The sequence below is a fragment of the Rousettus aegyptiacus genome, unplaced genomic scaffold, assembly GCF_014176215.1.
Source record: "Rousettus aegyptiacus isolate mRouAeg1 unplaced genomic scaffold, mRouAeg1.p scaffold_m13_p_9, whole genome shotgun sequence".
Lineage (NCBI taxonomy): Eukaryota > Metazoa > Chordata > Mammalia > Chiroptera > Pteropodidae > Rousettus > Rousettus aegyptiacus.
In genome coordinates this window covers 61,632,646-61,648,683 of record NW_023416312.1, presented here as the reverse complement: position 1 = coordinate 61,648,683, position 16,038 = coordinate 61,632,646, and the positions used below count along the sequence as shown (strand labels likewise).

The 16,038-nt window shown below is 34.5% G+C and overlaps 1 protein-coding gene across 4 annotated transcripts in view; it reads right to left on the bottom strand.

Moving 5' to 3' along the window:
* The window catches only part of IL1RAPL2 (interleukin 1 receptor accessory protein like 2), a 1,139,149-nt gene that overhangs the window by 764,516 nt on the left and 358,595 nt on the right, over positions 1 to 16,038 (bottom strand). The gene's annotated exons all lie outside the window — the stretch shown is intronic.

The following is a 16,038-nucleotide window of genomic DNA, read 5'->3' as shown; positions in this document are numbered from 1 at the left end:
CTCAAAATAAACTATACAGGACACAAGGGCTTGGCACAAAATATTTGACGTGATGAAAACCCAGGATATACAACCAAGAATACTTTATCCAGCAAAGCTATGATTTAGAGTTTAAGGACAGATAAAGAGCTTCCCAGACAAAAATAAACTAAAGGAATTTATCATCACTAAGCCAGTATTACAAGAAATGTTGGAAGGACTTCTTTAAGAAGAAAGAACATGTATCAAAAATAGGAATAAAGAATGGCAATAATTACTTTCCTATCAACAAATACCTTAAATGGAAAAGAATTAAGTGCTCCATCCAAAAGAGAGAGTGGCTGAATGGATCAGAAAACAAGACTCCTACATATACTGCCTACAAGAGACTCGCTTTAGATTAAAAGACACACACACAGACTAAAAGGAAGGGGATGGAAAAATATATTGCCTTGATGGACCTAGAGGGTACTGTGATGAATGAAGTAAGTCCAAGAAAGATGAATACTGCATGATTTCACATACATGTGGAATCTAAAGAACAAAATAATCATCAACATCAACAAAAGCAGAAACAAACTCATAGATACAGAGAATATTTAGAGGGATACAAATCGGAAGGGTTGGGGGGAAAAAAGGCAAAAGGATTAAGAGGCATAAATGCATAGTTGCAGAATAGACATGGAGATGTAGAGTGTAGAATGGTAAGATGATAAATAATATTGTAATAAATATGTAAGGGGAAGAGAGGTACTAGATTTTGTGATTGCTTTGTGAGTTATGTGGAACTCTGATCACTATTCTGTACAACTGAAAATGGTATATTATTGTATGCCAACTATAATCGAAAAAAACATTGAATTGCACAATGTGAATACAAGCAACTAAATATCTATGATATTTCAATAAAGATAATAAAAATAAAAACATAAAAATAACTTTGTATGTTTTATTTTAATAAAACATCCAATTAAATTTCTTTTAATTACCATATCCTTCTCCAGCTACTGTTCCATTTCTCTGTTCCCCTTCAGGAAATATCTTTAAAGAGTTCTCATATTCACTGTCTCTATCTTCTCATCCACATTCTCCCTTTATTCCATGCCAACAAGGCCTCTGCCACCACCAGTATACCAAGGCTGCTTATGTCAAAGTCATCAATGACATCTATGTTACCACATACAATAATTACTTCTCTGTCTTTTGAAACAGGATGAAACACAATTAAGTACACCTTCCTTTTCATATAGAATACTTTCTATAGTTGTCTTCTTTTACCAAAACTTTTTTTTTCTTCTAACTCACCAGATGTTCCTTCTTTATCTCTTGCCGAGTCTTCTTATTTTGTTTAACCTCTTTATGATGTTATGCCCCAGTTTTCTGTCCATGGCCACCTAGTCACACAGATGGTGTTTATATCTACATGCTTATGAATCCTACTTAAATTTATATCTTCAGCTTCAAACTCTTCTCACAATTCAGAGTCTTATGTTCAATTGCCAACATAACTCATTAACCTGGATATCTAACAAACATCTCACACTTAATATCTCCAAAACATACTTAATTTCTACTCCCAACCAGAAACTGTCCATCCTCTACATTTTCATCTCATTAAATAGTACCACAATATACTCAATTGTGGAAGCTAAAAAACCAAGTCTCCATTTTTTGAAATCCCTTTTCCCAGGCATCTGCTTACTCCAATCAGCAGGAAAATAAATTCAACCCTACCAACAATATTATAAGTGTTACCCTTTCCTACTACTTCCACTGCTACCACCATAGTTTGAGTCACCTTTATCTTTTTTTAAATTATTGCAATAATTCCTTAATTAATTCTTCTGCTTCCACTATTGTCTTCTTGCAATTCTTTCTTCATATAACATCCAGTTAACTTCCCTTGCTTGAAAATTTCTAAGACATTGTTGTCCAATAGAAATGTAATATGAGACACAAGTGCAAGCAACATATATAACAAATTTTCTAGTAGATACATTTTTAAAAAGTATGGAGAAATAGGTGAAATTAATATTAATAATATATTTTAACCCAACATATCCAAAATATTATTGTTTTAATATGCAACCCATGTAAAGTTATTAATGAGAGAGTTTATGTTCTGCTTTGTATATTGTCTTAGAAATCCAATGTGCGATTTACCCTCAGTACATCTCAATTTAAACTATCTCACATTTTAAGAGCTCAATCGCCACATGTAAGAAGTGCCTACCATATTAGAAGGCAAAGATCTATGGGATTTCCTTCATACTTTGAGTAAAATCCAGAATCCTTCTTTAAGTTTACAACACCACACACAAACAACTCTTGTCTACCTCCTCTCTACCTACTCTCTCATTTTGCCCACTATGATCAAACCATAGTGGCCAATCTGTCTCTACAGCTTGCCAAGTTTTTCCTACCTTAAGTCTTTGTCTTTGATGTTACATATTCCTGGAATGTTTTTCCCCCAGTCTTCACTGACTGGCTCCTTCTTTAGTTCATTTCTTAAATGTCACCCTCCATCTAATAAAAAGGAAACTTTCCAGTCTGTTTAATTTTCAATATTTATTGGTACTTGCTATTTCCTCACTTATTAGTTTGTTGTCCTTCTCCTCCTCTCACTAGATATAAGCTCCTTGATCACAAAGACTAAGAGCTATTGTATTTCTTGCACCTAGAACAGTGTCTGTAGGTACTCAATTTATATTTGTCGAATAATTGAATAACTCCATTAAAGGCATGAACTTCTCTCTCTATCCAATTTTTTGTTATATACTTAAGAAAAAAAGCCAATAGGCTTTGGTATGACTTCATGCTAGCATGTATGCTAGAATCAAAGATAATATAGTCACTTAATGTGAAAAAATAGTAACCATTTTCATTCTATTCATGGCTAATTTCACTTACCGTGCAACTTTCAGCTTAAATATTGCCTCTTTAGATAAATATTTTCTGATTCTATAAACTATTTTCCCCAATCTGTTTGTATCCATTTAGCCAGCATATCCTCTTTTATATTACTTATTATGCCTTTAATTACTTGTTCCATACCTATGGACATGTTATATTCTTCATGAGAAGAGGTTGTTTTGGTCTTTTCTTATCTCTTTATCTAGTAGAGTGTCTAACATGGAGCAAGAGTTCATTAAATGTTTGCCAAATTGAATTAAACTGAGAAGGTTGACGCTGACATTGAAGCTAGTAAGTCTGAATCACAATATATACTTGCTTATTGAGTTAATCTAAGTTCCAACTGTGAAATAAAATTGAACAGTCCTGTTTGTGAAATAAATCTATGGTAGGAGAAAAATGAAAACATAAAACTATGTATTGTTCTGGTATCATAACTTTCACTTTTATTAAACTAAATTAAGAAGCTCATGTTCAGTCATTTCATTTCAGAAAATCTGAGGTTCAAGCCACTAAATAGCTATACGTGTGAGTGGTTAAGTAGAAGTATCGCTACTTAAAATATTGCCCTGTTTGGAGCTCTGCAGGTTCTCAGAGAAATGGTAAAACGGTGACACCCTTTCAAGAAGAGAGATAAGAGGGATAAAACTAGTTTATGAGTGGCAAATAAGATAATTCTCTATCACATTAAGAATTGATCTCTTTTAGTATGAAAGGAGACTAACTCTGACAGATGTCAACACATAGAAAAATAGCACTTTCTGCTTCTGTCATATAAATAAATTGGGGCAAATACCTTAGCTCTTGAATCTGTTTGAACTTCATGGCCCAGGTGGCAGAAACTACAACTGGCAGGAAACTCAATTTGGCCTGTTATACAGTCCTTAGCTTACTTTTTCTTGATCACTGGTTGGTTTATTAGTTACAGTAAGCACTTTTTATGAAACAGACAAATGTTTCTGAGTATAATATCCTAACTCTGGGCACAGGTAGTCATGCTCTCATGCCACATATTAAGCCAATAATTATGCAGCATAAATTAAGGGCTATGAATAAGAGTAAAGCAAAGTAAGAGAACAGAGAATAAAGGTGAGGGTAGGGAGTGATTATTGTTGATATGGTGATCAGGAAGGCCTCCCTGAGGAGATGTCATTTGAGCAGAGATTTGAATAGAATGGAGCAGAAAGTCAAGGGAATAGCTGGGCCAGGGTGTTAGACCTAGGAAATAGAAGTTTTTCTATTGACATTTTGCTGAAGGCTAAAACCGTGAATGCTTTAGAATAATTTTCAGTAGCATTTTGGGGCCTTCCACCTGGACTCTGTGACTCTCTTCTGCTTGGAAAGTCTGAAATACTCAGGCTTTCGTTGTTTTCCTCTATACCAGGTGCCCAGAAGAAAGTAAAGTAACATCCTAGCCACCCAAATGAGTCCTGGTCACTTTGTTCTTACCCTAGTATATTAAGCACTAGCATTACAGAGATGGAAATTCATGGATCTTTCCTCCAGGGTATCACAGTCCTTTCCCTGGGATAAGCTTAGGCTCTGATACACTTTTTTCATGTCCTTTGGCTCAAACTCTTTGAACTACCTGGCTAGGCACATTCTATATATTGCACCATGTATCTTCAAAGACCCATCTCAGTCTCCTCAGAGTAGTTGCCTTGATTCTGGGCTCTTGGTCTGATAATGGGTTGGATATGTTCTACTCATTTGGACTATATGAAAGTTATTTTGAGGAATAAATTTTGTTGTTGTTTACTTGTTTTACATTTTTATTGGGTATAATTTTTAAGGAGTAAAATGTAAAACCTTAAGTATACAGTTCAATGAGTTTTTCCAAATGCATAAACCTGTGTCCTCCACATCCCAATCAAGTTAAATGCTACATCCATCACCCAAGAAAGTTCCTTTTTATCCTTTTTGGTCAATATCTCTCAAAAGGCAATCACTGTTATGATTTATTTCACCACAGCTTAGATTGGCCTATTCTGAACTTGCTATAAATAGAATCATACAATATGCACCCTCCCATGTCTGACTTCTTTCACTCATTATTTCTGTGAAATTCATTTATGTTATGTGTATTAGCGATTCATCTCTTTTAATTATTGAACAGGATTGTTTGCAACTTTTGGCTCTTATAAGTAAAACAGCCAGAAACATTTGTGGAAAAGTCTTTCTACAGACATATGTTTTCATTTTCCTGGGGTAAGTGTCTAGGAGTGGAAGTTGGATCATAGGATATGAAGGGATTAAGAATTTTAATGTATATAAAATATTGGCTCTGTAGCAAGACTCACTGTTAGTAATGGTAAGAACCCTCTTCGGGGTACTGACAGTCTTGATTCTGGCTAAGAAAATACAGCACAGTAGTTATGAATAAGGTTTCTAGTCTCAGACTGCCTAAGTTGATATCTTGGCTCCATTATTTAAAAGTTGTGAGAACTCGGGCATAATATTTAATGGCTGTAAACCTTGAATTCCTTATATATAAAGTACATTTGTATCATATGGCTGTGTAGTGAAGATTCAAGGATATATTCTCTATAAAAGTAGTTAATACAGTGCCTGGGCACTTCGTAAATTTTCAATGAATGTCGACTTGGGGATTGGGGGAAATTTAGTCTTATCTGAACCTCCCTGAATGCTTCAGTGACTATAACATAAAAATGAAAGACAACCATATACTAACAGGTATGCGTTTAAATCATAATGCAAGACCAAACTGAGCTTAATAGGAAACAAAATTTAAATTAAATGACCCCCCTTAAATAATAATGCACAATCAAATATTGATCAGTTGTCTACCTTTACTCTTCAGACAAACTTTGTCTTCAGCAATATCACATTTTTTTTGTTAAATAATATTGGCTTGTATACATAAGCCTACTGTGTTATCACTTCCTTGTGAGGTTGTTGACTTGTCCAGAGGATGCCAATAATAACAGCTGAACTTGCAAAATATTAATAGGAGGATCAATTCAGCAACATCATTAGAGACAATTAATGTCAGACTTATGCATAGAGATTCTTAAACTATACAAAACATTTTATGCCTTAGCAATTACTAATTTATATATGTTTTACCTAACAATTTCAATAAAATCAATTTTCCAACTCTGCTGAATATAGTTTTGGCCAACTAGAGGACATTTCTTTCTTTCCAAGTTATTCTACTCAGTTTGCAATGTCAAGGTGCCAAGCTGTTTAATTTCATAACTGCACCAAATGCCAGGACCACAGTTCAAAACAGGTAATGGTGACCTTTGATTTTATTTCCAAAGGAAATTGTAATCACTGATGTAGCTATGAACTCAATATTAAGAGAAATTGAAAGTCTAAAATCTAAAACTAAGTTTTTCTTGTTTTCCCTCGAGCTAAATCACTGAACAATATTGCTTGAGCTAAGGGTGGCCCTGGTGTCCATATAAACTTAAATTCATTTTAAAGGGAAATTGAAAAGTTGTTTGGATTCTATGGCTTTTTTCATTCTTTGAATTGAAAGAACCAAATCTCAAACACTCATTTTGAGTAGAGGAGGCCCAAAGAAAAACATTAAATTCCGTTTTCTCTATGACATTGCTGGTGGTATAAAAAGTCAGGATTCTGCCTCAAACAAAACCATGAGGGCCATGTTGGAGGCTGATGTCTTGCTTGATGTAATCCTTATAATGGTAGGAAAATTGTCCCCTGCATCTTGGTAGCCCTCTAAATATATTATGTAGCTGAAATCTATGGCTGTGTTGGAAATCATTACATCCTGACAAATGCCCTGAACTCCTGTAAACTAAAAAGCACTCAAAATTTTGTAGAAAAAAAAAAAGATCTCAAATAAGTAACTCTGTATTTCACAAATGTTTATACCAGTTTTATGGAGTTATTTAACCTGTCAGTTATTAACTGAGTTAGGTGTACCCTTCTGAGTACCTCTCCTGCATTCCTTTAACTCCCTCTTTATCTCTATTATGGTCCTTATCACATAGCTGCCAGTTTGATTTTTTTTCTAAAATGAAGATCTTATTATGTCACTCCTTGATTAGTATCCATCAGTGGTTTCCTGCTGTTTCCAAGGTAACATTCAGATTCTTTACTTTGGTCTACAATGATCCTCCATGCTCCCTACAAGGAATCACGCTTGCTTCCTTCAACTCAACATGTAGTTTTTCTGCTAATTTAAATGCCTCTCCACCCCTGCCCATTTACCTGGCTAGTCCAGTGGCATTTTTCTCCTAAGATCATTTTTAATTTTGTACATATATGACCAACAACTCAATCTTACCTAAAATGCAGGTATCTCTCCATTGCCTTCCTTTAGCTCCTACTGAATAATATTTCTATAGCATGTAATGCTTTTATAATTGTGAATTTCCTAAACAGTTTTCTTCTTCTATACTATGAACTTGTGGTAGGCAGTGACACTATTGTATAGATTTCTGTATTCCTTAGATCCTGTCTCAGTGCCTGACCCAAAATGGGTGTTCAGTAAACATTACTTTAAACAATGTGACAATGGGAAGAAAAAACATTTGAAATTTCAACTTATTGAGTTATTAATAGACATGGTTTTGACCTGTAAACTGCCAATGTGAACACAGTATGACACGCTAGATCCAATTTGTTATCATCTGTGACCCCCTGTTGGTCTCCTGCTTATTGGAAGGCAGTCTTCTGCCATTCTGTTGATTCTTTGAAAGGCTTTATGGCCTCCTGTCCATGTGCTCATTACCATCTCAATTTCTTGTCAGGGCCTGATTCCAAGACTCTTGTCCTTCCTTTGGTCACTCTGTGGGCCTCTCTCTGTGAACCTCTCTTTGACTAACTTAAGTAACTTGCCTGGTTTCTTTATCACAGATCCCCAGGCATGTATAGCATGTACAATTTCTTTGCCACAGTTGCTTAATAACTAAAATTTAGTAATATATTAATATTTTGTAGAAGAAGAAGAAGAAGAAGAAGAAGAAGAAGAAGAAGAAGAAAAAGAAGAAGAAGAAGAAGAAGAAGAAGAAGAAGAAGAAGAAGAAGAAGAAGAAGAAGAAGAAGGAGAAGGAGAAGGAGAAGGAGAAGGAGAAGGAGAAGGAGAAGGAGAAGGAGAAGGAGAAGGAGAAGGAGAAGGAGAAGGAGAAGGAGAAGGAGAAGGAGAAGGAGAAGGAGAAGGAGAAGGAGAAGGAGAAGGAGAAGGAGAAGGAGAAGGAGAAGGAGAAGGAGAAGGAGAAGGAGAAGGAGAAGGAGAAGGAGAAGGAGAAGGAGAAGGTGGTGAGACATTGAATAGAGCCACGGGGGGGGTGTGAAAGCATATGAGTAGGAAGAATTCTAACTACTCATTGCCCCCCAGTAACAGCATTTCCTTAAAACAATAGGGGAAAGTTCTGTCTTAATGCTCCCTACTGGTAAATTGAATTCCAGGCCAATTCCCATGCATTCAGTCATCTCCCTCCCCACACCAGGTTTCACTGGGATTAACAAGACAAAACATTTTACTAAAACATTTCTTCTGTAATAAGCACTAAACACCCTGTAAGAATAGGCCGAATTTCCTACAGTAATCACAATTCCAAAACAAAAGTATGTTTAAACAGCTTCAAGAGTAAGATGCATCTGTAATAAAACAGTTGTTGACTTTTAAATATTATTTTGTAACACAGGTCTTTCAAATACTACTGTCCCCCCAAAAAGTGTCAAATAATACATTTGTCTTATTGAATAATAATTTGCAGTATGTTTTAAAGGTCTTCTCTTTCTTGGGCCACTGATGCTTCCATGCTTTTGAAGCATATTCAATACCAGTATATTATTATAATTTTTAAGTATTCTTATATTCTTTTGCAAGATCCACTGTGTTTCATAATTTTCTGTGAAGATTAGCACTTTATTGATACCTTTCCTTTCAGATGACTTGCAAGGAAAAGGAGAAGCATGGATGCAGGACTGTTTCAGTGTCATTCTGAAGATTGTCATTATGTATCATGAAGAATGCCATCATTTAAAAAACATATCCTTCCAATGTCATCCTATGAGGGGTAGAGATGAGTAAGTAATTTGTAAAATGTTACAGAGTTTAATTTGCATGTTACAAATAAGGAAGACACTTCTAAATCTCTCATTAGCCAAGAAAAATAGTAATACTTCCTGTGACTTCAAAACCACACAGGGAAAGACATGACAGCAGATTTTTATAGTGTTGCTAAGGAGTCCTTATACATGGAGAAACCATCAAAACGTCCTATTATGAGTGAAGAAAATACACATTAGCCTTCATTTATCAACCAATAACATAGATTTTGATGGTGTAGGAGGTAGAATTCAATAGAGTTTATCCTTGATTTAGCAAGAACATGTGATTTCCTGGTACAGAAAACAATTGTGACAGAGAGAGAGAGAGAGAGAACACAGGGTAGTCAAAAAGCAAATTGTTTCTAACTTAAGCAATGCTTATGGCTTATTTAAAAGTAAAAAGGACACGGGAAACTAGGAAAAGTATGACAGTGGATTCTAATATCACTTATAATAAAATGAAAGAGATAAAATATAAAAGAGAACAAAATGGTGTCATGACATAACTAGCCTGAGATACTTCAGGAAATAGTTACAGACTTTGTTAAAATTAAGTTTAGGGTTTTACATTTGAAATCCAGACTAGAGAGAGGATATTTAAATAGAGTTTCCAGCCAAGCAGATATATAGCATACTGATGTAGAAAACAATTCTGTGATGAGAGATATGTTCACTTTACCCTCAAAGTTAAAATATCTCAAATATTGAACCATAAGAGTCATTGTACAAGAGTAAATAACAGGCGTGATACTTGTCCTGTGAAAAGATAGAGTCCAAAGGAGCAAAAGCTGCTGGTTATGCACATAAAGGAGACTCAGAAACCTGAGAAAAAGTTTAATGTGAATTATTCTTACCAATAATATGAGTCTTTACTCTCTCACACATACTACTTATTTCCAACAGCGGGGATAAACTATGCATTCTGATTTGGTCTCCCAGTTTTTATGGTAAGTTGGCCATCCACACTCACTCATCCAGTCATCTTTGGGACTAGAAGTACAGATTTATAAGAAAGACAGCCCATTCTAGGAGACTTTATAATGATGCTAGAGTATTCAGCACCCAAATATAAGAAGAAAGGTCAAGCCTTATGACATGTGACACCAGGGCTCAAGATTTATACCCCAGTATGCCTGCAGTGAAATTAACCACAAGAGAATTAGTAAAAGAACAAATACACTGCATTTATAGAAGTTTACCAGGATTTTCTGAGGAAAGGTATATACAATTTGTCTACAAATTACTCACTGTGTCACTAAGGCGATGTATCCATAGTTGATATTTGCCTCTCTGGTTAGGTGGAAAAAGAATAATAATAAAGTATTCAAATGGGAAAAAATATAATTTATTTTGTAATAAGCTCTGGATAAGCTTCTATACTACCTTAAGTGTAGTACAAATAGTGTCAGCAGTTCCCTTATCACCACTTAGTTTGTATATGAGAAAAGTAAATGTCTATGCTTACTGAAAAATCACATACCCAACTGAAGACAAAGGATAGCTTTCCTTAATCAGTGAATTTGGGGAGCACATAGTTTTCAAAATATAATTTCTCAAAAACACTTAAACATGTATGGAGTATATGTTTTTAAATTTAAAAAGATTAGAGTATAGTAAAAGTACAATAAAAAGTCAAATATAGTAATATTGTCACAGTACCTTCTCAGACACTCAAGGCATAACTGGAATGAGATTAGATATTATGTGTTAAAGTAAGATGGCAAAGCCTATATAATAATGCTTTTCTATTAGTAAAGCTATGATAAAATGAGCTGTAAAGTGCCTGTGAATTCAATCTACAATGAATATAGAAACAAAATACTATATTCAATTCTGTGCTAACAATTGCTATGAGGATGCTTAGAAACTATGATGTCCCATAATTCATTTATAAAATTATAAAATTCATTTACAAAAAATAGTCAAGCATTAGTTCCTAACTACATATCACCCCTAATTTCTTAGTGTTTAGCGATCAAGTAGAAAATTTAACCTTGGTCAATTATGCTAACCTCCAAATAGCAACCTAAGCATGTTGGTGACAGCTGTCAATTCAGAAGTAGTTTGTAAGAACTGAGAGATGCTCAGAAAACTCCGAGTTGATATGACAGTGCTGACAAAAATTTGCTAAGGCATGTATCTCTCTAGGAAATGTCTCTGCACTACAACAGGTGGCCAGTGGGCAGAGGAAAACCATTAAAGCCAGAACTATGGAAACTTTAACTCTTCACTCTAGGAGACTAAAGATTTGCAACAATACAAATCACTTCCCCAACATTTCAAAGCAAAGTTTAGTCTTCAAGCATGATGGAGGTTGGCAAAGGTATTTGTTTATGCCTTTGGTTAGCAAGATAAACTAAAACATTTAGTAAGAAAAAAACATTGAAATTTCTCACTAACGATCTACAAAATTTATCACACACATTTTACTATGGGGCTGTGCTATCATTCCTGAAGAGAGACACATCATGCCTGTAATAAATGAATGATTCACTGAGAAGAAGTCACACAAGTCATACCCATTTGTACTTGCTGTCATAAAACAGCTGAGGGCTGCTCTGAATAATTCAATGGGGCCACCTTTGTCCCCTGGCATTATTTCTGTTAAAGCTACAATGTGGACCATCTTGGATGGTAGCATTTCAGAGCAGTAGGAAAAAAGGGGGGGTGGCAAAAATCGGAGACAACCAGTGATCTAGTCAATAATAAGAGTGTCCCAAAAATTTCATTCAGGGCCTAATTTGATATAGAGCACAAAGCAAGAAGAAAAAAAAAGTAACCCTCATTAATTAAATAAGTAAGTGACAGTACATGTCCATAGTTGGGAGTGGCACTGCTGTACTAACAGTATGGTTTCTATTCTGTATTAGTCCCTAGTCGTTCCATTTTTCTGCGTTGTGCTTAACTTATGAACTACTTCAAAGTCTTCTGAAAGAAATCAGAGTATGAATTCCAAACAAATAAGTTACTGCCACTACCCTGTGTATTTGCCAGAAGCATACATCACACTGAGTCACACTGTCAACAAGCTTGTGCTGTCCCTTAGCCTCTTCAGAAGCTACATTGACTCATGCCGTGGAGCACTATTTCCTGTGCTGAAAGGGTCATTCCTCTGCACAGCCTTGATTGTTGAACAAGACATTTGTACATAGGCTGGTGCAATTGTGTGTTTATTGTCTGGATAATCAGTGAAGTCCATGTCAAAATGGAATATATTCTTACCACTAGAATGCAAAGAGATGGGCATGCAGAGAAGACCACTACATGAGAGAATATGGGTAATAAGGTCCCTATTCATGTTGTGCTGCTTTGCCAAGCAAAAAGTATCATATTAACACAGTGCCTGTGAGGCAGACAGATGCTACACATGCAGTTTATGCCTTTTTAATGCTTTGTTGCAACCAGAAAATTCCCTGAAGAAGAATTATAAGGAGAATAAGTAGTGGTCCATATATTTGGCACTTAAAAGAAATAAGGGCAGCACTAAAAGAAACTAAAGCTGTATCTATACACAAAATTCTAAGCTATTTGATCAAGTTAGAGAATCAATTGATGAAGTCATAATTTTTTAAATGCTTTTTAGGTGATTGTTTTACTCTGTTAAGTGGTAAATCTACCTAAATGTCCCATAGGCATGGCTTTATTCTTCGCCTTTTTCTTAGCAATGATTTTTGTGGAAATTGATATATTATGCACATTCTGATGCCAAGACACCTAAACAGCCAATTATTTTGCTCAGATAATTCTGCTAAATTAGTTGTTAGTGGTATGTAGAAGAAGCAACTAGTTTGTATTTTCAATTTCTAACTAGTTGCTTTGCTTCTATAGATATTGGCCTGGGGTTTTTTCTAGCAGACAAAGAAATGTATTATTGTGGAATGCAGAATTGAAGCTTAATCAAGCTATCAATTACTAAGCATTTATAGAGTGCATAATAATAATAATAATAATAGTTTATTGGTTACTTACTGTGTGCCAGACTCTGTGCTATATAATTAACATGGTTTATCTCATTTAATTCTCCAAATAAGCCATTAAGGGAGTTTTGCCACATCCATGATAAAGAAGCAGGTTTGGAGAAGTGCCTAGTCTTGGGGGAGCAGGCACTATGGTGAGGCACATCAAAATAAGAATCTAGAAACCAATGTAAGATCATGTGTAATCAAGTCCTTGGTTCTACAGAGGCAGTCAGAGAAAAGGAAGAAGAATATGGAAATAAATAGTCAGAAAAAGCTTGGAATTTGAGCACAATTCTAAAAGATAACATAGCAAGAAAGGAGAAAAATATCATGAGCAAAAATGCCAAAGACAGATGAGTAACATTGACTAACATAAAATTAATGGATTGGTTTGATTTTATAAGACTGAAATAGGGAGTCTACTGCTAGCTTTTCATTTTCTTTTGTATATCACAAGTTTCTAAGATAAACTGCCAACATTGAAATACAGGTACACACGATGGTGTCATTTGTAAATGTGATGCAGCTGGATCTCAAGAAAAGACAAATATTCACTAGCTCCAAAGACATTTATTAAATATTTTATTTATACTGAGAAACTGTTTTTAGGTGGAAGAAAAAGTCATATATTGCCTTTGTGTCTTTTTGTCACCAAGCCAAAAGCTCTTTCACTTTCTTGATTTTGACATTCTTTGATAAATTATAGTTAATCCATAGGGGTAGGATCGTTTTGACAAAAGGCAGTAATTATAAGCTGACATCTGTGAGGACAGTTACAAGCTGCAGTAAAACACTTACCCATCCCAAGCATGTATAATCTCTCTCAGTTACCAGTCACACACTCCTTCAATTTAGCTGTGAAACATCAATGGGGTCTTTTTAATGTTTATATTTGTAATTTAAAATTTTGATATGCTAGACTCTGCTATTTGATCAACTATTATCTGAAAACACTCAATTTTTTTCAAGAAATACATAAGCACTAATGCTTTAATAAATTTACATATTTGATGCTGAAAGGTTGTTTAATCTAATATTCTATAAACCTAAAGATAAACTAAATAAATTTGATTTTTAATATGCTTTAATCAATATAAATGTTCACCAATTTTTTAAAAAAATTAGTTGTAATATTTTTTCATTATTTTTATTCCTATTACTTTCAGTTAGTTTTAGTCATTTTCTTCCTACTTAGTCCTTAACCACAAGTTAAAAATAGTAAGACATCACTTTCATCTGTCCTCCCTGCTGCTTTCCAATAACAAAATAATAAACACACTTCCAATGTATTAAGGCAGTTTTTAAAAACATGTTTTCTGTAATCTGAGACGACCATAATCTGAGACTATTCATTTGACCTTAAGGTAAAATGGAATCTCTAACACATGATTAGCATTATTCTACCCTAATAGTTTTAAAACAGTAATGTTGTATTCCATCTTTGTAGGTCCACTGCACTGTATAATCTGCTCTGATTATCCCAGGTACATTTGAAATTTTATGTTTCTATCATAGTTATCAGTAGCACCCAATGTAGAGCTTGTTTCCATATTAATTACTCTCTCCAGAGCTAGTTTGAAGGCAAAGATCAGGTCTTATTCTACTTTTGTGGACCCCTCACATGGCATCTACTAAGGTCACAGATAAGAACAGAGAAGTAAAGTAACAGCCAGTGGGGAAGTTTGAGAGTGAGGGTAAAAGGATTGTTGTGCGCATGTTTCCTCAAAAGTCATATGTGATTAACTCTGAGCTCATAAATTATCCTAGAAGAGACTGAAAGTTCTTGATGTGGACACTATAATTAGCCATAGCAGATTTTTTTATACAGGCTTTATATTTTTAAAATATAAACTAATTATCTCCCCCTTGCTTCCTTAAATTTATCCAAGGTTGAAACCAAATAAATATTACAGCTTCCTAAAATAATAAAGGCAATAATGGCAACACCTGGTTCTTATATTGTGCCTTCTATCTGAAAAGCTAAAAGTTAGCTCTAGGTGTTTGCATACAGTTTATTAATGTGTCCCTGAAATCTAGGTTTCTAAAAGGCTAACTTAATTGGGCTCTTGCCAAGGAAAATACCTATAGAAAGGCCAGAAGTTACTAAAATTCTACATCTACTCTTGCTAAAGTTATTTTATTTTACATTTGAAAATAAGAAAAATTGCTGCATAGCTAGATGCTGTCAATAGAAAGTGAACTGACTAACTTTGCACTCATTGAGATGAGGTTGCACTGAGGAACGAGGTCACATTTAAGAACTGGTGGAGGGGGAGGGGGAGGTAAATGGGATGAAAAGGGTTAAATATGTGGTGACAGAAAAAAAAATCTAACTATGGGCCGTGAATATATAATGCAATATATATATATATATATATATATATATATATATATATATATATACCTTACTGTTGAATTGTACACCTGAAACACTGTATTTCATTAACTAATGTCACCATAATAAAAATAAATTAATTTAAAAGAAAGAAATGGCATATGCCACATATGAGTGAAAAACTTACTCAATTTTATTAACCAATGTCACCTCAACAATTTTAATTTAAAAAAAAAGAAAAGAAATGACATATGCATTGACCATTGTTAAGTAGGTGGTCAATGGCTATTAATACTGCTTCATAGGGGAATAAAAATCGTGTTCCATTTAAATTAGATGCTAAAATTGTGTCTGAAATGGAGACATTAGATACATGAGACATTAGATACTGTAAAATACTTTCCCACTCTAGTAAAGAAATTGGAACTATAGTGAGAAAAATATCAAATTCTGACTTGGAAACACTTATGAAATATACTTATGTATGGAAAGTCTATCAAGCTAACCAGAAAGACTAGGCTATGTCAAGACTCAAAACTGTCACACCTCCAACATGGCTGAGATCTGATAAAAAAGTTTTTGGAGAATGCTTAATGGTTTAAAGGATCAAGAATTCCTAATTTCATAATAAAATTCACATCACACTTTGACCTTACCATGAGATGTATATAAAACAGATGATGAAGCATGCCTCAAGAAACAATGTAATGGGTTTCTCTACCACATAGAATGTTGTTCCTAAATAAAAGGAGTGTGTGTGTGATAATGACATACATGTTAGAGCCTCATGGATATTTGAAA